Source organism: Nycticebus coucang, chromosome 21, assembly GCF_027406575.1.
Source record: "Nycticebus coucang isolate mNycCou1 chromosome 21, mNycCou1.pri, whole genome shotgun sequence".
NCBI lineage: Eukaryota > Metazoa > Chordata > Mammalia > Primates > Lorisidae > Nycticebus > Nycticebus coucang.
Genome location: NC_069800.1, coordinates 14916230 through 14937968, shown reverse-complemented (window position 1 = coordinate 14937968; position 21739 = coordinate 14916230). Strand labels below are relative to the sequence as shown.

Sequence of the window (21739 nt, the reverse complement as noted above, 5' to 3'; positions counted from 1 at the left end):
GGCCTCATCTGAGGCTGATTAAATGTTATTTTCTGATGTATTTTTATCAAATAACCCAAAGGCTGCTTGTGATAAGGACAAAGAGAAAAGGGCAGTTTGCTTAAAACAGTACGACTTTTCTGTATTCATGTTGATCTTAATAGGATTAAATTACCTTGCTAGTTTAATGAGATAAGATTTTAACTGGCTATTTTAGATACTGTATGGATGTGTTTAATTAAAACGCCATGGTCATTTCTGATGTTCACTTGGGAATGCATTCTCTGCTTTGTGGCTTTTGGTTTACTACTTTTAAAAAAAGAAATTTCCCTTCATTTGCCCTCAAATTAATACATCCTCACTGTAGAAAATTTGGAAAATGAAGAATCATGTGAAAAAGTAGAAAAATGGATGGAAAGCGTGTAATTTGAAATGTGTCACAGCCACCTGTTCCAAAGCCAGCTCTCACCCCCCAGAGAAGGGACATTAGGGAAACTTTATTGCTGACAAAAAGTAACTATGTTTAATAATTACCTCAACTTTTTGGGTTGTGTGTATATAGTAACTTTTATTTACAAAAATCTGTCCCAAGAGCCTGTTGAGGACCCACAGGTAAATTCATTAAACCTACTTTGTAAAGTAAAGGACAATGTCACCAGGTCATGGTCTTGGGGAGACTGGGAGGCATATTGGTAGGATTCGGGGTCTAGGCCCCCACACTGGAGAAGCATGTCAGGTAAGAGGTTGGGATTGGTGGCCACAAAAAGACTAGAGTCTTGAAGTGAGTCTTGACAAATCAATCATTGTTTGATCAGCGAATTGTTTTCCCAGGTGAGCCAACTGTTTGCCAAGACAAATTATTTTGTAGATTATTTCCTGTAGCAAGCCATGAAGCTATTTTATTGGCTTATAACCTTAACTTTCTCTGCAAGAAGATCCTGGAAGAAAGAGTTAAGTTGTGTTGACACAGATGGTCTCCATTCTCAATCCTAATAGTCAAGCTATGTGGATATAAGTTGTCTCAATTTTCAACTGATGTACTCAATTTTAATCAAACTTGTACAACCTCCACCCACAGGAGGCAGATGAGATGTGTGGGCTCCTCAAGGCTCTTGTAGATCCAGACCCAGCCCACCAGATCTTCCATCTCTCGTCCGCCCAGTCCCGGGGTTATTCTCATGCTGAGGTACTTTCCTCCCCTGGGTAGAAGGGATGATCCCAAGCTCCTCCTTAACCCAAAGTCCGGCCTGAATCAGGCTAGATGACCATAGTGGCCACCTTCTGATGCTCAGGAAGCAGGGTGGAGTTGTACCTTACACAGCGTTTAGATTTTAAAATCAAACCAAAAGAAGAAAATGGAGTTTGGTCAAATTTCCTTTGAAAATTCCTCAGGAAAATTCCCTGTTAGACCCTGTTATAAAGTCCATTGTAGCTGGTTTTTCTTGCAGTTCTTGGAAAATAATGTTTGTTTTTATTTTAATTTTCAGTGGGACAGCAGGTAAAGTAGTTTACTTGTATTTCTGGGCTGTGCTATTTGAAAGCAGGCAGAAGGGGAGAGGCCTGCCTGAAGCTGCCGAGGGCACATCTTACCTGACAACCTCTCCTGAGTCAAATCCCCTGGAGGACAGGGTTGGCAAAGAGGCCCGCACTGTTTAACTTGTCTGTAGTTTATTGTTTGTTTGTTTTTTGCAGAGCTTAAACTGTGTAACTTATTTAAGTTAGATGTGTCATGTAAATGATATAGTTGCTTTATATTTTCTTTCTTTTCTGTATAGAGATTTTTATTCTTTGCTACAGCTGCTCTGTAATTAGTCACCAGCCATAGGCATGCAGTTATCTCAGGGATGAGGTAAACTGCCCTTTGGACCTTTGGTACTGACTCTTTGAAAGTTCATTTTTAACAAGCTAGAGGAGTGTTCAGTGCTGAGCTGGTTTCTGCTCAGGCCCTTCTGGCACCCACTGGCCTTGCTTTCTTTTGACTCACATCTTTTAAGTAGCTGTGATCAGCCAACTCTGTACCCAGCCAAGGAGAGGGGAAAAAAAGTCTAGAAGCTCCCCCAGACCTCGTGGAGCTTTCAGCCTGATAGCAAAGAAAGATATGAATCAAATAATGACGCTCACCAAGCATGTAATTATAAAAAGGAAAATAATGCTTCATGTGAGAAGCAAAAAGGGCTCTGAGAACATATGAGGTCACCTAGGGTTTCCAGAGAAGTCTTTCCAAGGAAGTGGCCATTGGAGGGCTGAGCAGACTATGGAGAGGAGGGGGGCCAAAGAAGAGCTCTGTTTCAGGGCGACCCTTACGCTCCTGTGGTGCATTTCTCCACAGATACCAGTGATGCCCTGTAACTGGATAGGGTGATTTCATAAACTTCGAGGATTCTCAGTGATGTTCCGGGCTCATAGCCGAATTCCACATGTGACTTACCCACTTCCTGGTTATTAGCTCTCACGTTATTTTGTGTAACGCGCAGATAATTGAGAGGCTGTCATTAGGTCTCTTTTCGTCATTATCCTCCCCTGCCCGGTTTGTGTTTCTAAACCTGATTGTACGGCTTGATCTGAGGTTTGCCATCTGTCCTGGCTCAGGGAAATGACTCAGATCAGTCGGAGGATGAAGCAGGGCTGTCTGCGCCTTGGGGGGCAGCTGAGAATGCCCCACGGTTACTGTTTGTGCAGTCATATCCTGGAAGCTCTGGCCACACAAATCCTGTGCTGCACAGATACACTTTCCAGTCTTTTGTAGCATGATTGTTAATTTTCCACACCCATCTGTGAAAAATAAAATCTCCCTGCTCTACAAACACAGAAGGCTTCCAAGAGCGACCCACTTCTCAGTAATAGAAGTGAGCACCTGTTGTCGTCAACGTTCGAGGGTGTGTCAGATGAATTTGTGTTGGAACCACGTCACGTGGGCTGGAGAAGTTCTGGGTAGTCCTGAGTGTGGGAGGGAGATGCTCAAAGTCATCTTTGATGCCTCCTTTTCTGGGATCCCACAGCTTCCCTGGGGCATCCCCAGAACCCGCAGCACCCTCCTTATGTCTCCCAAATCCACGCCCCTCTCTCCCCTCTTGCACCCACCTTCCTACTTAGGTTCTCGTTTTTTCATTTGTGTTTTTAGTCCATCTACACCACCACCGTGTGTGTGTGTGTGTGTGTGTGTGTGTGTGTGTGTGTGTGTGTGTGTGTTTTCTACCAAACCATTCCATCCATCCACGCCACCTCTGGAAGACCAAGTCTGCGTTCTCCACTTTGTTACTTAGGGACTTTCAGGCTGTGCTTCCACCTTCCTGCCCCAGCTGCATCATGGGTCTGCTGCTGGGGTCCAATCCTGCTGATGCCCGGCCCCCGGGCTTTGCCCACCACCTCTCCTTCCCCGCTCTCCCCAGCAGCCCCCAACTGTCCTTCCAGGCAGGGCAGACTCGCTTTACTCACTGTCAGTGTGGTCGTCATGGGCTGAGCTGGTATCATCCTTTGCTTCTGTCTAAAGACAACATCGTGGTGGAAACGTCTCCTGTGAAGGCCTAGCTGGGGTCCAGTGTAGTGCCAGGAAGGAAAACGTCAATTGCTAACTCAGAGCCCAGCCAAGAGGACTCTGTTCTTCCCTTTTGTTATCACAGCCCTGAACCTGACAGGGATCCTCTTATTGTGCAGAATGAGGCCAGATGGGGAGAGTGTGAATAGACCCCTGGAAAATTCTAATCCTCACCAGGCTGCCTCAGAGCTTCCTGGGCACGCCTGCCCTCCAGCCTCAACAGGTGTCCAGAGAACCTCTTGCTCTGGGTGGCTGCCTCCTGGCCTCTGGGACAGAGAGTGAGTTGGTCTTAATTGACCTAGAAGAAAATATATTTTAACTGCAGGGACAATACTCTCCTGTCCCTGGAAACCACCCATGCTGTGGAGAGATCCCCGAACCTGGACTCACAAACTATCTGTGGAGGGGGGATGGGTTCAAGGACCCAGCCTGCCACAGAGGCACCACTTTGGTTACATCTCAAGGTTTGAATAACAAGGTGCTTCACACCGGCCTTTCAGAAGCAGAAAACCTGTAATTACCATTCAGAGAAGAGCTCTGTGAGACCACAGAGACTAGGTGTGACTTGTGTTGAAGGAAGCAGATTTCTACACTCTGCCTCCACCAGATAGAGAGACCAGGAGGTGGTGATTCTCTGCACCTCAGCTGAGTCTCCGGAACTACAGTCTTTCCCTGGCATTTGAGAAGTTCTCAGTTTTCAAACACTTTGTCTGCAGAGCAGATTTTCAGTCGCCCTGAACTGGCACAACTGTATACCCGAGTCTCATTCATTCCCAACACTTGACTTTTTGGGTTTGTGTGTGTGTATGGAAATTAATTTCTCAGCATGCACATCCCCAAACTGTAGGATAATATTTAGAAATAAACATATCCTACATCAAGCACACAAAGTGAACTCAGTGTGAGTTTAAAACAGCTTGCTACTCTTACAGAGGCCCCCCTGAGGCGCGCACAGAGTTAACTTGCCTGGAGTTAAAATTCCACAAGCCAATTCTCTGAAGTTGTGCACCCCGTTAAGCCTGAGGCCAAAGGGCATGCCACCCTTCCTCAGAGATATGGGCCAGAGGGTTGATGTACGTTAAAAACATATTGTCAGAGGTCTATAGGTGCTCTGCCCTGAGGAGAGACACAGTCGTTACTTCATACTGAGTAAACTGAGTGAACGCTTGAAGGTACTCTTCCATTAACCCTGTTCCCCTGTGGCTGCTTTCTTCTTTGTAATCTTTATTTAGATACCTGCCCAGAAATTAGTCAGTATCTAGAAGAAGATGTGATTCTAGAAGTGATTTTATTGATGTGGTAACAGGATATTTCCTTACAAGTTAATTTCAGATAGGTAAAATGAGGTAATGGTGAAACTAACAGATGATAGATTAAGTGTGTATGTGACTAGAAGTGTATAAAATCAGACCCCTGCATAAAGAACTTTGCTACACGCCATCCCATGCGGTGTAGTCTGTTTCTTGTTTACCCTTAATAACTGCAGGAGCGAGCTTATACTCACGGCAAAGCTGCTGTTCTTTCGCGTCTCCAGTCATGCAACACAAAACCAACAATTTATTGTCCCATTATAGTGACAAAAATGTCAGGGGCATGAGAAATGACTGATAGGACCCCACACCACATCCTCACGTGGCTCTGTGAATACTGAAAAGCCATAGAGGTGAGTGTGGCCCCATTGGTTGCCATCAGGTCCCCAGCCAGTAAATAGGATGCCACCTGCCACGGGTCCACCCAGGGAGGCACAGCCATACAACCTATCGCCAGACAGTGGAAACAGCAGAACAATTAGAGATTTTGTCAGAGCAATTGGCCTAGTAACACATTTACTCATAATGACATGGCAAAGCATGCCTGGGTGTGTCTTTTATTTCCCATACATAAATTCTTCACAGACGCTAATGCCTGCAGAAGCCCCAGACCAGCACTATCCTATAGAAATACAGTAAAAGCCACAGATGCCATTTTAAATTTTCTTGTCACCACATTAAAAATGTTAAAACAAATGAAATTAATTTCAATAAGATATTTGATTTAACCTAGTATACCTAAAATAATATCATGTCAACATGTAATGAGCATAAAAATTATTAATCAGATATTTATTTTACATTCTTTTTTGTACTGTGTTTTTTTAATTGATAAAATTGTGTATATTTATCATATACAGCATACTGAAACACATATGTTACCACATTTTGAAATCTACTGTGTACTTTACACTCAGGGCAGGCATCTCAAGTCAGACCAGCTACATCTCAAGAACTCCATATCAGACAGCAAAGGCTTAGCGATTATCTGGTCTAAACCTTTCCTTTTATAGTTGGGGATACTGAGGCTCAGAGCTGGTTAGTGTACAGCAGGGACAGGAGTCGGACCTGGCCTGACTTTTCCCTGTGCCCCCCCACTGGCCCCTGCCATGTACTCCCCTGCCCTGGTTCCTGTCGTACCGCTTCCCCCCTTTTCTCGCTCCCTCTTCCAAGAAACTCTAGAGAGGTCACAGGGCCGGTAGCCTCTCTCTAGGGAAACTGCTGGCTATTTAGGGATATATATGGAAGCCTCCCCACAACTGCTCCAAATACCTCCAAGACTTGAGTCAGCCCCCCACGGCACACATGTCTGGAAATGCCGTGAGCTTGTTGAACAGAAATACCTCTCAGTGTTTTCAAAGTGCTGGATTTCACAGCTTTGGAACAGTGTTCCAGCCTTCTGTGTGACCACCCATTTCTGACACTAATTGCTACCTGCTTGGTTTCAACACATACTCACCTGCTCCAGGGAAGTTTGTTTTAAAAATCAGGAGTGAAATAATAGATTTTCTGAGTTTCCACAGGCTTCCTGTAGCTCCAAGTTTCATCAGTGGAAGGATGCCAAGCAAGGAAATGTAGATTTGAAGGAATATTGTATCAATATAAAATTTTCAAACAGTTAAAACATGACTGACTCTATTAGAATTTAAAACGAACGTCTGTTGTAGCTTTATTGAACCCATGCAGAAGGAAACCAGTAAGGTACTAAAGCTTGTTCTGTGAACGCTTTCACAAATAACATATTTGGAGTTGACTTAGAAAGACATTCTGTAGTAAGTTTGCCAAGTTAACAATCAAAACTGGTTAAATTCCTGCAAGGCAGTAAAACTGTAACCTTAGTGGTTATCTCTTTTTTTTTTTCTGAACAGAAACCTGTATGCTCACATATAACCCTCCCCTGTCTGAGCCCTTCATTAACAGCCTCTAGCAAAATCAAACACAGGTTCATCCCCTAGCCAATTAAATAATTTTTTTTTTTTTTTAGTAGAGAAGAGTTTTTTTTTTTTTTTTCTTTTTATTGTTGGGGATTCATTGAGGGTACAATAAGCCAGTTACACTGATTGCAATTGTTAGGTAAAGTCCCTCTTGCAATCATGTCTTGCCCCCATAAAGTGTGACACACACTAAAGCCCCATCCCCTTCTCTCCCTCCCTCTTTCTGCTTCCCCCCCCATAACCTTAGTTGTCATTAATTGTCCTCATATCAAGATTGAGTACATAGGATTCATGCTTCTCCATTCTTGTGATGCTTTACTAAGAATAATGTCTTCCACTTCCATCCAGGTTAATACGAAGGATGTAAAGTCTCCATTTTTTTTAATGGCTGAATGGTATTCCATGGTATACATATACCACAGCTTGTTAATCCATTCCTGGGTTGGTGGGCATTTAGGCTCTTTCCACATTTTGGCGATTGTAAATTGAGCTGCAATAAACAGTCTAGTACAAGTGTCCTTATGATAAAAGGATTTTTTTCCTTCTGGGTAGATGCCCAGTAATGGGCTTGCAGGATCAAATGGGAGGTCTAGCTTGAGTGCTTTGAGGTTTTTCCATACTTCCTTCCAGAAAGGTTGTACTAGTTTGCAGTCCCACCAGCAGTATAAAAGTGATCCCTTCTCTCCACATCCATGCCAGCATCTGCAGTTTTGAGATTTTGTGATGTGGGCCATTCTCACTGGGGTTAGATGATATCTCAGGGTTGTTTTGATTTGCATTTCTCTAAAGATGAACTTGTTAACTTAATGCCCCAGCATGGCAACAAAGAATAAACTCAGAAAGCAACAAGGCCCTTTTACCTGGAAATTAAAAACCTTCTAATAAACAACTCTGGAGTGAAAGAAAAAATACAAACTGGAATTACAGAAAAAATTATGATAAAAACCTGATAATCCACACATTACTTATAGAATCGATGATAACATCCACAGCTTGATCAGAGGAAAATTCATAGCACAAAATGTTTTTATCAGAAGACAGGCCCCATTTTTTGAAACTTATTTCCAAGTTGTAATTAACATTTCATAATGTCAAAATAATTTATTCCCCACTACTTCTATAACACCCCTCTTTCCTGTCCCCAAATTTTCCCAGCCAAGATTTTTCCTTAAAAGACTGAACGTTGGCTGGGCAGGGTGGCTCACACCTGTAATCCTAGCACTCCAGGAGGTCAAGACGGGAGGATCCTTTGAGCTCAGGAGTTCAAGACCAGCCTAAGCAGGAGTGAGACCTCATCTCTACTAAAAATAGAAAAACTAGCAGGGTGTTGTGGTGGGCACCTGTCTTCCCAGCTACTCGGGAGGCTGAGGCAGAAAGATCACTGAAGTTGTTGTGAGCTGGGCTGAGGCCATGGCTCTCCTGCCTAGGCAACAGAGTGAGACTCTGTCTCAGAAAAAATAATAATAATAACATTTATTTATTTATTTATTTATTTATTTTTTAGGTTAGGGTTGGGTTAGGTTTAGGGGTTAGATTTAGGATTAAGGTCTGAGTTGGTTGGTTAGGGTTAAGGTTAAGGCTTAGCCTGGGGTTAGTGTTAGGAGATTGGGGTTAGGAGTAGGGCAAGGGTTCTATTTATTTATTTGAAAATTCATACACATATACAACATGTTTTGAGATGTATACCTTGTGAATGGCTAAATTGAGCAATTATTCTATATACTACTCCATATGTGTCATTTTTGTAATGAGAACTCTTAAAAATTTATTGTCAATTTTCAAGAATAGGACCCACGGTTATTAATGTAGTCACCACCTTGTACAGTAGAACTTTTGAACTCATATTCCTCCTGTCCGGCTGAACTTTTGTATCCTTTGACAAAGCAGTCACCACCCCTCTCACCCTCAACATTTCTTGATAACCACCTTCCCACTCTACTTGTCTGAGTTCGACTTTTTATATTGCACATATGGGGTGGCCGTAAAGTTTGTGTGCAATGCACTATTTTTTTTTTTTTTTTTTTTTTTGTACGAAAGGTTTTTATTGGCAAGGGAGGGATGCTGCAGGGCAGCACCAAGAAGGAAAGAGAGAGAGGGGAAAAGAGAGAGAGAGAGAGGAAAGGGAGAAGGGGAGAGAGGAGATATCAAGAGATACAGAGAGAGAAGGAAATGCACTATTTTTAATCGCACACGAACTTTATGGCCACCTGTCTAGGTGAGGTGGTGCAATCTGTGTCTTTCTATGTATGGCCTGTTTCACTAAACATAACGTCTTCCTGCTTCATCTCTGTGGTCCAAAATGACAAATTTCCTTCCTTTTTGAGGATGAATAATATTCCACGGTGTATCTAAATCACATTTCCTTCTCCATTCACCTGTTTGATAGACACTGCGTGTGATTCCCTATCAGCTATTGTTAATAATGCTGCAGTAAACATGGGCATGCAGGGGTCTCTTCCCTACACACTGATTTCATTTCCTTTGACTATAGACCCACTAGTGGGATTGCTGGGTCATATGGAAGTTCTATTTCAGTTTTTTGAGGACTCTCCATACCATTCTCCATAGTGGCTGCACTAATTTACATTCCCATCGGTAGGTCTCTTTCCTACACATCCTCTCCAACACTTTCTATTTCTCTTTTTGATCATAGCCATTCTAGCACGTGTGTGGTAATAACTCATCACGTTTTTTTTTTTTTTTTGAGACAGAGTCTCACTTTGTCACCCTTGGTAGAGTCCTGTGGCATCACAGCTCACAGCAACCTCCATCTCTTGGGCTTAAGCAATTCTCTTGCCTCAGCCTCCCAAGTAGCTGGGACTACAGGTGCCCTCCATAACGCCCAGCTATTTATTTGTTGCAACTTGGCTGGGGCTGGGTTCGAACCCACCACCCTTGGTATGTGAGGCTGGCACCCTACTCACTGAGCCACAGGCGCGGCCCTGCTCATCCTGTTTTTAATTTGGAGATTTATTTTGAGTTTGTAAGGAACAGTTACTAGCAGAGTATTCAATGGTACCATTAGTCATTCACAATTTAGTATAAAATAGGGCTTACTGACCCACTGGCTGAGACCAACCTAGAAAAGAAATCTTATTTTGTGTGTGTTGAAGGGTAGGGGATAGAAAAAGCTAAATGGGGATCTCTGCGGGGTGGGAAATGGCTCAGGGCCCCACTGTGGGGAAGTTGTGCAGCGTGGGACACTGGTCAGCTATAATGGGAGGGGAGCAGTCAGGAGAGGGTGTTAGGAAGTGTAGGTGAAGGGAGAGATAAGCACGTGTTCTGATGTTCTCCAACCACCACTGCCCTGATCCTGGGGCCCGTGTGCCTCTGGGCACCTTCTATTTAGCCACACAGGCAGAACGGGCAAAAGTAAGAACTGCATCTGTGTCTGCAGTGGGACAACCAGTCACATCCTAGTCCCATTACCTACTACCCATGTGACTTTGGGCAAGTTATCTCAACTCTCATGGCCTCAGTTTCCCCATCTTGAAACTGAGGATGAATGTACCTCCTTCCCCAGTAAAGCTGTGTCACAAGAATTCAACACAAAGCACTTGGTTAGATCCTGGTGTATGAAATGGCTCCATAAATGCAAGTCGTCAATGAGCCAGTTGCTCCAGGTGATGGAATGGCCCTGGGGTGCCGAGCTCTGCACAGAGCACAGCCCAGGCTGCTGGGTTCCTGCTATGAGTTTGTGGGACTCGGGGCCGGGCCTCATGTCATTTGGTTCAGACAGCACTTTGTTGATGTCAGCCAGTCTCACTCTCTCTCTGCAAGTTGTGGTGTTATTACTGCCTTCTGGTAAGAGGCTACTTTTATTTTTTCTTCCTGCCTGCTTTCCCACTGTACCCCCATATTGTATTTTCTCTATCAATAATGCCTGCACCCGAGCACACAACTGAAGGTCCTCCAGTGCAGGTGGCCCCGCTGCCCAGAGCCCTGTAACAACAAAATCACAAGGGCCCCACCCAGCCCCAATTCCACAGGTGCTGGAACATTCAGTGTGTTAAGATTCTGGGATGCTGGGCCTTCCCCTCTCCAACTAAAGCCTGAGGTGGGGGCTGCAGACTCACACTCTGTGCACAGCCGTCAGCCAAAGGAACAAAGGAACAAACAGATGCCTGGGGGCCTTGGTGGTTGCTTGGTGTGTAGCTGAAATCTTTGTATGCACGGCCCAGCTTTCTTCCTTATTCAATTACCTTATAAAATTTATGTTTAATCTAGCAAATACTGTTCCAGGCATTATTCTAAGCACTTTAAATCCACTAGTTTATTTAATCCTCACACTATTAACCCCATTTTGCAGATTAGGAAACTGAGGCGCAGAGGAGTAATTTTCCCAGGGTCACGTTGTGTGGTGGCTGCGTGGTGACTCCTCTGCCTCTGTCTCAGCCAGCTCAGAAATGAGACACAGGGGCTCCCTCCTCCACTGCCTTCCATGCCTGCTCCTTAGCTTGGAGGCTTGTGAACCAAGCCTCACTATATGTCCCACTGTCCCTGTCCTATCCTCTGATGGCCACCCATAGCTATCCATTTCCAATGGCCATCTCTCAGAGTTTCCTATCAAACAGTGGGGATCCTTCTTCTCAAAGACCAGCAGGATGGCAGCCCTCATCAAAGTTAGGCTTACTTGCTCACCACAGCCAGAGAGAACACACACAGATGGTCGGGGGTTGAGGGCTCTCATCAGAGAGAGTGGAGGGGCTGTTAGAGGGTTTGGGCTTGTGCTGACTAGTTCTAAGGACAGAGGGATTTCAGATGTAGCAGGTAAAGTATGTGTGACACCACCGAAATTCGAATTTCAGATACATTATAAATACATCCCTATGTATTATTTAGGATATACTTATATTAAAAATTTTTTTCATTGCTCATCTAAAATTCCAGTTTAACTGAGCATAATGCACTTTATCCAGTTACTCTAAAGGAGGGTTTGGGTGTTGTTGGGAAGCAGAGTAGTTCATTGATTGGGGCACCTTACTGGTTTTGTCTGGGCTGTGAGAGAAATAAAAGAGCTAGAGGTTTCACTGGTAAAGAAGCAGCAGACAGTGAGCCAGCTCGTGTGTGTCAAAAGAGGGGGCCATTTAGTCATGTTGTGGTTTGAGTGTCCTGGTTTCCGTCTTGTCGCAGGCAAGAGTGGCCTTGGATGATCCCTGCTCCCGCCGCACCACGCTGTTTATGTTCAGCTGGGGGCGTGCCAGGGGCGTTTCTCATCTTCTCCTTCTGCTTCCAGAGTCTGGGCTTGTTTCAGAGTCTCCAAGATAGATTCAGGTCACTCAGGGTTCTGTTCTAGGACAGCTGGTTCCAGTGTGGCTGCTGCTTCCTCAAAAATAATTTTGTGTGCCGCAACTCGGGTGGGGGGGCTGCCAGCCTCCGTGGGCAGAGGCCAGAGATGCTGCCGGCTTCCTACAGTGAGGCACAGCCCTCACCCGAGAGAATCATCTGGGCTAAAATTCCGGTAGTGCAGAAGTTGAGAAGTCCTGGCCTCCATTGAAAATTAGGAAATAACTCTTTTCTTGGGTTTCTCTAACTCTCTCTGCATCAGGCCTTCCAGAAGGAAAGGAAATCAAAGCCAGAAAAGCATGATTTTCTATTGAGCACTCACTGTTCCCCCAGCTCCTGGGGGGCAGGCGTTACATCGTGCTGAACTGGTATCACCTGAGCCACAGTCAGCATCTGGCCTGTAGCAGCGGGTGTTCAGTCACTAGGCTGAGTGAATGACAAAAGTGTAAACCCTCTGCGTTGTATCTGCACATGTTGCACGTATGAGATTCGTGTGTCCCCCGGTATTGATCTGCACCTACGCCAGGGCCAGTCCCAGGCTCTGCATGTGCGGTGCTGGGGGAAGCAGCTGAGCTGAAGGATGGGGAGGAGGAGGGTGCCACCTGCATGAGGGATGGGGTGGTCTCCTTGAGGAGGTGGTGTTTAAGCCAAATTGTGCAGGAGAGGAAGGGAAGCGAAGGGGAGGAGGGAGCAGGGGAGGGGAGGGAGCTGAAGCATTCCCAGGCAAGGAAATATGTGCAAAGGCCCAGGACAGTGGCCAAGGCTATAAAAGAGAGAGAGAGAGAGGTGAGTGTGATGGGCGGCAGCTGGCTGGGGCCGGGGAAGCAGGGGCCGGTCATGCCACCTGGGTGAGGCATTCTTAGCGCCATGGGAAGCTGTGACCTAGAACCCTACCATGTGCCACCCTAACAAAACTCACCCAACATTAGCACTATCTCTAGTCTATTGACCAAGAAAACCCAAGTGCAATTCATATCTTCCCCAAAGTCACGCAAAGGCCTCCAAAGCCGACTTCAGCGCACGCAGCCCAGCTTGGAATCTCGACCGTGGCTCTCTGGTCTGTCACTGCGGTTGGTTCTTTATGTTCCAAGCGGCTCTCTCCAAGGACGTCCCTTTTCTGTCTCTCTCGCCACGCTCCCCTGGCCGCCTGGTCACATGGTCATCTCTGGGCCACTCTGCCCACCCTCCTGCCCGTCCCTGTACTGACCAACGTGGCCGTCTGCAGTCTCCAGCTGGATGGTTTCCTTCTCTGCCCCAGTTCAGAACCTGCACAGCAGAAATGGGCCAGAGCAGACTCAAAACTTACCCCTTCCCCACGTGGAAGGCCAGAGGGAGAGGAGGCTTGCGGACAGTTGTCATTGCTTATTTTTTAGGGCTGCCCATGCTTTGGGGATAATTCCTGTACCTGAAGTACATGGAGTGGATGAGGGGAGGCGGGATAGGGAGTGAGACAAGCACTGTGGACAAAGCCAGCACACTGTTGCGCCCAGGCCCGTCCAGCGGCTTCTGGATGTGCCTCAGGTTCTGCTGGGACAGCCACGCCCACTCATTTGCTTCTGTGCCGTGTGGCGGAGCTCGGTGGCTACAGAGGCTGCATTGGCCTCAAAGCAGAACGAATCTACTCTCTGATGCTCTACAGAGAAAGTTTGCTGACCCCTGACGGGAAATGATGGCATGTGTTCGCTTCATCCTCCCAGGCAGCTGTGAGTGTGGGCAGCACTATCTCCACTTCACAAATGAACAGACAGCTGCCAGGGCCATTGAGCTGCCAAAGGATCCCCAGAGAGTAAGTGGCAGAGCCGAGATTCAGAGCCAGGACTCCGAGGGTGGGTTCGTTCTCTTTCCTGAACCACACTTCCCGTCTTATCTCGGACTTACAGGTTGTTAGGAAGAGCTGCAATGATTCCAGCACAGGTCTGAGCCCGAGGTGCTTGCGGGCACCAGGAGGGTGATGTAAGCAAGGGCAGCCAACCCGGGCCCAACATGATGATGGCAACTGCCATGCAGGCTCCAGATTGGAAAACCACAGGGAATGTGGGGTCTGTGCTGGCTGAGGGGAGCTGTCCATGGAAAGATGCAGCATCACCACAGTGGCCCCATGTTTCTCACTTCATGAATCTAGAAATCTGAATTATTTGTGTAAATCTCCTAATTTTTTACATGAAATATCCCTGGATTTAAATGTTGAAATTATTTTAACCATAGTGACAAGGTATGTGGAGCAAACTGGGCAAAGCGTAGCTGGGTGTGTCCTGTAGGTCACCAGAGGATAACTCTTAGACACAACGCTCGCATCAGGGTGACTGTCCTGCAGCCTCCTGCCATGTCCACCTGCATTTTCTGCCTCTACAACAGAATTCCTGAGAGGCAGGGAAAGGGGAGGGAGAGAGCCGAAATTGTCCTTCTGTCAGGAACCCACTCCCGCGATATCAGCCTCATCCCAGAGAGCAGAGCCCTCAAGACATAATCACCTCGTTAAGGTCCCACCTCTTGACACTGCTGTGTTGGGGCTTAAGGATTGAACACATGAATTTGGGGGACACAGTCAAACCATCGCGCTCGGAAAGGTGAGCCTGTGAGGAGGGGAGAGGCAGCTCCAGGCGAGACAGTGGAGGTGCCCGGGGCTCTCTCCAGGAGAAGCCCTGCACAGACACCAGCCTGGCCTCTGGGCCCCTGGCCTCCTCTGCACCTGCAGCATCCTTGGCTCCAGGTGTCACCAGAGGCAAGTGGAGGGAAAGTAGGAAGGAAGCTCCATCCGCCACCAGAAGGGCTGCACTTATTACCAGAAGGAAGGAAATGCCATGGAGCCAAAGAGGACGCAGAGATGCAGGGTCACAGAGACCAGAGAGGACGGGAGAGGTGGCTTGGAAGGGCTTCCAGGGGCTGAGACAGAACTGTCAGGTTTGACTTGGGGAAGCCACAGGGACATCTGGGAGTCCGCACACCAACCTTTTAAAGTGTAATAAAACCCAATATTCCTGCTAGTGCACCAGAGATAAATGTGCCCTACCCTGGGACAGAGGTGAGGCCGTGAATTTATAAGTCCCAGAACTCCGACTGCCAATCCCTGTCCCACCATTACCAGCTGCATGACTTTGGGAAACGGAGCCTGTTCCCTGGTCTGTAAGATGGGATCGATCAAAGCCTCTGCCTTACGGTGCCAGGAGGTGGGACGTGTGCCAGACAGTGGGCAATACTGGGGACAGAGGCCCACACAGCTGCTCTTATGGAAACCGGTTAAAGAAATGCATTCCTTCACCTTCCTCAGGCCTGGGCCACTGCTGTCCTGGGACTTCCCCATGCTCCTTCTGTCACATCTGCAGTGCCGTCGCTCCAAGCCCTGACTAGACTCATCCAGAAAGCAGCCTGTGCTGTCCTGGACATGGAGCTTTCGAGAGGGTTTGGATGGGAAAGGGCGAGGGGGCGTAATCCTCTGGTAGGTGAGGCACTGCCGAGCACAGCCTGTCATTCCTGGCATGTGCGCGCATGGGTGAGGGCTTGGAGAAGTCTAAGACATCGTCACTTGCTTACTGGCTAAAGCTTTGAGTTTAAAAGTTCAAAGCTTTCCTTTGGAAGGGGTTGTTGGTAAAAATAAAATAAAAAGAAAATGTTCAAACCTTTTCAGAATCAAACTGGTGAGGCAGAAATTACTCACAGGCAGAAGAAGCTGGCTGCCCCCTTTCTGTTCCATACAGAGATTTGAGGTCATTAGTTGAATATCTACTATTAGGAAGAAGCTGGACTTGGGGTGTGGATGATGTGCCTGCTCTCCAGTTTTTGCTACTAATCTACTCAGGGACATGAATGTGCCGGCCACGGGAGCAGCCTGGCTTTAATAAAGCCCCTTTCTGGCTGCCCACCTCATCACTCTCCCCCACATGACCTTTCCTGCACCGCCCCAAGACAAGATACAGTGCCCCCAGAGTTTTCCAAATACTGAAGTTCTTATCTACCATGACTACTTATATGTAACTACAAATATTTTTTATTTTTCCCAAGTGACACGGAAGTGGACTATATGCTGAAATTAAAATCGTTCCTTTCTGGAAGCTCTGACATCCGAGACGAGCATTGGCTTGTGTGCCCCGGGTGAGCTTTGGTGTTGGAGCCCAGCACGCACTCGGCAGCCCCCTCTCGGCTGGCACGGGATGATTCGTGTGGAGCTGCTGGGCCCAGGATGCACCGGCGCCTGCCTCGTGCTAATTCCCTTTCATCCTCTCACCAAGTCATCACCATGTCCTTGACAGATGAGGAAATTGAGCATTAGGGAGGTTATAGTCTTGCCCCACAGGTCCCACAAGTCATAGGAGCTGAAGCCAGCTTCAAACCAGGTCTGTGTGGTTCTGGGGCCACCAGTGAGCGAGGCTGGCCTGCAGACAAGGTAGGAGGCCAGAGCTGGGTCCAAGCAGGACCCCTGGGTGTGGTCAGTGTGCTCAGGGCCCTGGTGCAGCTGCTCAGCTGCAGGAAGAGGTGCGGTCCCCCGGGCAGCTGGCCCGCTTCCTCTGGCTTGTACCCCGAGTGTACATTGACACAAATTTTAAGGACAAGGAACAGAGAAGACTGAATTTTTTCAAAGGAGAGATTTCCCAACAATAAAAATCTGCAAAGTGAGCTCTGGAAATTTGCTGGGAGAAATTAGGGAAGTGACTCCCTGAGACCTGGGTCCATCTCATGTGCATTGTTTGAAATGTCTTTTTCCTCCTTCTGGGGAGGGGGAGTTTATTGATATAATTTCAATAAAAGTTGCAAGAATAGGAATTTCTTTATTTCCACTGCCTTGCTTCCACACTCACCATTTTTCTTTACATTTTGCCCAATTTGCTTTATCATTGTCTCTTTCCACACACACATATATAGACTTGCAATTCTATAAATATGTCACTACTGTACATAAATATGTAGTACATTTTCTAAGCCATCTGAGAAAACAGTGGAGACACCTCCCCGTTTATCTGTGAGCCCTTTGATGTGTATTTCCTCGGGTCAAGGACATTCTCTTACACAAGCCCAGTAACTGGTCAAAGCCCAGAAGCTAAGTGGTGACCAGCACTGTCCTCTAATCACTTTCCATCTCCCGGGCTTGTTCATCACCCCAGTCACCACCTCATGCTGTTTCTCTTCTCTCATTTGGGGTCCACCCAGGCTCCCTCCCTGTGTTTAGGGTCATGATTCTTTAGTCTCCGGACAGAACTGTTTTGTTCCTTTCATAGCAAGTCCAACTTTTTGTTGTGGCGTCGTGTTAGACAGAAAGTGCTCACATCAGTGTCCAGCCTGTGAATTTTCTCAAGGTCAATATGCCTGGCATTGGATTTGAACTCCAAAGCTGGACAGGGCTCCTGCTGCAGGTAGACAAGCTTTGTTGGGCCAGATCATCACTTCCTGGGCATCTCAGCCTGGTCACCTGATTCCAGAGGCTCATTCATGTTAGAGAGAGCCCAGCATTCTTTGCAGGGACAGTAATTTCTAATCATCTTTTTGAATGAACAGCAGGCCCTTCTCTATCCTGAGTGTTTGGTGTCACCAGGAAACAGATGACTCTGAGCCTGGGAAGGGCACACCTGAAGGGGCCATGTTTTGTCCCAGCACCTGAGTATGTTCTGCAGGGGGCTGACCCTGAATCCGTGTATACGGGAACAATGAGAGTGCTGTGGGGGCTGACCCTGAGTCCATGTACACAGACAGTGAGAGTGCTGCGGGGCTGACCCTGAATCCGTGGATATGTAACCAGTGAGAGTGCTGCGGGGCTGACCCTGAGTCCATGTACATGGACAGTGAGAGTGCTGCGGGGCTGACCCTGAGTCCATGTACATGGACAGTGAGAGCGCCAAGGGGAGTTTACTCCTGTTTGCATCTCGGGTGCTCTTGGGCTTTGCTTCAGGTGATTATCACTTTCTTGGGGGAGCCAAGAGTTTGGAAGCTAGTGATGGGTTAATATAATTTATTTCCTCAAAAGAAGATCTCTCTAGTATATATTTGGGGAAGGAAAGAAAAAGGAAAAGGGAAAGGAAGGAAGGAATCGGGGAGGAAGAGAAGGAAGGGAGATAGAGAAAGAAAAAATGAAAGAGAAAAAGAAAACCAAGAAACTCTGCTACCTAGTTTTCTGACTCGAAGGAATCAGCATGTTTGGATTCTGGTAAAGCATACATAACGCAACATTTACCAAAGCGTTTTTAAATGGCAATTCTGTGGCGTTAAGTACGTTCACATGGTTGTGCAACCACCGCCACATCTCTAATCTCTTTCATCTCGTAAACCAGAAGCGACACCCCTTGCACAGCTCTCCATTTCTCCCTCTTCCCGGTCCTGGTAAGCGCCCTTCTGCTTTCTGCCTCTGTGAATTAGACTCCTCTGGCTTCCTCCTCTCAATGGAATCATTTTCCTTCTGTACCTAGCTTATTTCACTTCGCGTATTGGCTTCAAAGTTTAAACATGTAGTGACACGTGTCGGAATTTCTTTCCTTTCCAAGGCTGAGTCCTGCGCACTTGACTGGTGGATGTACCACCTTTTGTTTCCCCGTTCATCCCCTGTGGACACCGGCTACTGTAACAGCGCTGCGACGAACATGGGTTGGGTTCTGTTTGTATAGAATGTTATTGAGCTCTCTAGCCCTGAGTAAGAATATTGAAACTTTTTTGATTAAGGGGGCCCATCCACCCACCGGCGCACGTACACGTGTGTTGTGATGGGCGTGTGACAGGGCTGACGCTAAATCCAAGTCACTGTTGCAAAATGCAATTACCAGTGTTCGCTGTGTAGGAGAGGCTGGCGGCTTCAAGGACAATGGTCAGACAGGCTTTACTGGGATGGCAAGTGAGCTAAGCTCAAGCAGAGGAGTTGTCAGGGTTGCTCCCGTCTTTAACCACTCATCCGATGCTTGCTCTTTTCATCGCTGTCTGCTCAGTCACATTCTAAGACAGGCGTCCTCAAACTTTTTAAACAGGGGGCCAATTCACTGTCCCTCAGACCGTTGGAGGGCCGGACTATAGTTTTAAAAAAAAAAAACTATGAACAAATTCCTATGCACACTGCACATATCTTATTTTGAAGTAAAAAACAAAACGAGAACAAATACAATTCACACCACTTCATGTGGCCTGTGGGCCGCAGTTTGAGGATGCCTATTCTAAGACTTTTGTGGGACCGAGACAATATCTTATACTTCTTTTGGTGTCCATTAGGCCATTGAGGATGGCAGGTCTGCAGTGGGGGAGTTGACAGTGGCTCATGTCGAACTTGCCGGTCTGCTCACACGGCACCGTCATCCTGGGTGCTCTCACCTTCTCTCACAGTGAATACCTTCCTGCCATTGCAGGAACCGTTCTTATTAAACTATTGTAGCTGGCTGGTTGAATTAAAGTAGTGAATTGAGGGTGGCGCCTATGGCTCAGTGAGTAGGGCGCCAGCCCCATATACCGAGGGTGGCAGGTTCAAACCCGGCTCCGGGCAAACTGCAACAACAACAAAAAAATAGCCGGGTGTTGTGGTGGGTACCTGTAATCCCAGCTACTCCTAGGCAAGAGAATCGCCTAAGCCCAAGAGCTGGAGGTTGCTGTGAACTGTGATGCCACAGCACTCTACTGAGGACAACAAAGTGAGACTCTGTCTCAAAAAAAAAAAAAAAGTAGTGAATTGAAGTATTAATAAAACAACTGCAGAAGTTAGATTTAACCAATATCTATTCAGTACCCACTATGCAGCCAGGTGGACAAGACACTGGATACACCAGCCTGGGAAGGAAGGGCACATGTGGTCAGGGCTCCCTCACAGCCACTAGCACCCTGCACACAGTGGGTCAGCCAGTCAGCTGCAGAGTTTGTCAAAAAGGCAGAACCTCAGGCCCTACCCACACCTGCCATTGGGAACCTGCATTTTCACAAGGCCCCCAGGTGATGCACATGCCCATTCCAGCTTGAGAAACCCTAATCTGGTGACTTTTATCCTGTTGGTTTTATCCTTTTATATATATATATAACTTTTTGGCCTTATTTGGAGATACTATTAGTTTTATTCTTAATGAAATAAGAATGAATGAAGTTGGGGACAGGTGAGACTAAGATAGCACCCATAGCACTGAGACCTGTGCCCAGCTCTGGCCACCACAATTTAAATGACAACGGAGTTGCAAGAAAAGTGCAAGGGACCCTGGGGTGGGAGTAACACAGTGGGGGGAAAGGGAGGAGTGAGGAGGGTGTCTGGCTGACTACAGTGTAGAGAAAGCCAGACTTCTTGCCCTGAACTTACAGTGAAAAGAAAAACACTAGTTGGGTTCCCATAGTAGCAGACTCAGAGATGGAATGTGAATGCAAGCAGGCTGTTTGTGAATCGACCACAGGAAGCCCTGGTAGGGGAGTAGGGAAGTCAGATGGGTCAGGAAGGCTCGGTCCCCCTGGAGACCTCTAGGAGAATGGGGGGGTATCTGAGTTGTTCCTCCTACACGCGCAGTAGCTGGGGTATTGATACCCCAATTCCCACCCCTGTGGGTTGCGGGCTGCCGCCAGCACTTCCAGCCACAGAGCATCCTCAACCCCTGGACAGAGACTTTCAGGTCTCACAGTAGAAAGTCATCCCAGCACAGGGCTCAGTGGCTTCCCAGGGACATGGGCAGGGCACTCACAGCACCTGCTACGTGTGTCCAGGTCTCACAGTAGAAAGTCATCCCAGCACAGGGCTCAGTGGCTTCCCAGGGACGTGGGCAGGGCACTCACAGCACCTGCTACGTGTGTCCAAGTGTCACAGTAGAAAGTCATCCCAGCACAGGGCTCAGTGGCTTCCCAGGGACGCGGGCAGGGCACTCACAGCACCTGCTACGTCTGTCCTGCCTGGAACACTAAGTCCGGTGCCCCAGTGGACTTATGCATCCGAGTGTAGGTTCCTGGGGAGGAACAAACCTTTGCATTTCAGTAAGTTTCAAGTCTTAGTGACTCATCTCCCCAGGCCACTAATCATCTTCACAAGACTGGGAAAATGACTGGGCTTCACATTTGCTTACCATCCAAATTCCCTTTTCATACCCCCTCTGCCTTCTTCCTTCCCTAAACCAAATGTATGTGCTCAGAGAACAGTTTCATTCTCTACTTACAGAAACATGGTTTTATATTCCAGTTCAGAATTTCCGTTGTTGCAAGTTACAGGTTCAGGCCTCCTCTCCAGTCGCTGCTTCTTCGAGTTCTTTCTTACTTCATATTTTCCTGGTTTTCTGTTTTTAAATTAAAACTGAAATTTTTAATTACAGCACTTAGTATCTCCCAGGACATGGTTTTAAGTTAACATTTCTTTAAGATTCACTACAGAACACCACTCCCCGGGCATGGCCGGGCACAGACAGCTCAGGGCAGGAGGTGGGAGGATCCTGCACTGCTGTTTTCTCCCTGGAGACACCCTAGACCCAGGATCTTAGAGGTTCTGGGCAGCGCACAGTGACCTCATTTACCCCAATATTTAACTTGCTTTCATAGAATGTCTCCAATGTTATTGGAGCAGTAACTTTTTTATCGAAATAGTAATCACAGCCTCTGCTGCCTGTATTGAACGAGAAATATCCAGAGAGCGGCTACTTGAAATGCAGACCCCTCCACCCCTTCATGTCATTTAAAAATAACAGACATTGGATTCTAGATCAGAGTGTACTAAGTTTTTTTAACTAGGAAAAGTGAAAACACTTGACACACAGCTAATGTTTTGGAATAAGAGGTGA

At 47.0% G+C, this 21739-nt stretch overlaps 1 protein-coding gene across 12 annotated transcripts in view; it reads left to right on the top strand.

The window, feature by feature from the left end:
• Positions 1–21739, top strand: part of RIN2 (Ras and Rab interactor 2) — a 240440-nt gene that overhangs the window by 122697 nt on the left and 96004 nt on the right. The gene's annotated exons all lie outside the window — the stretch shown is intronic.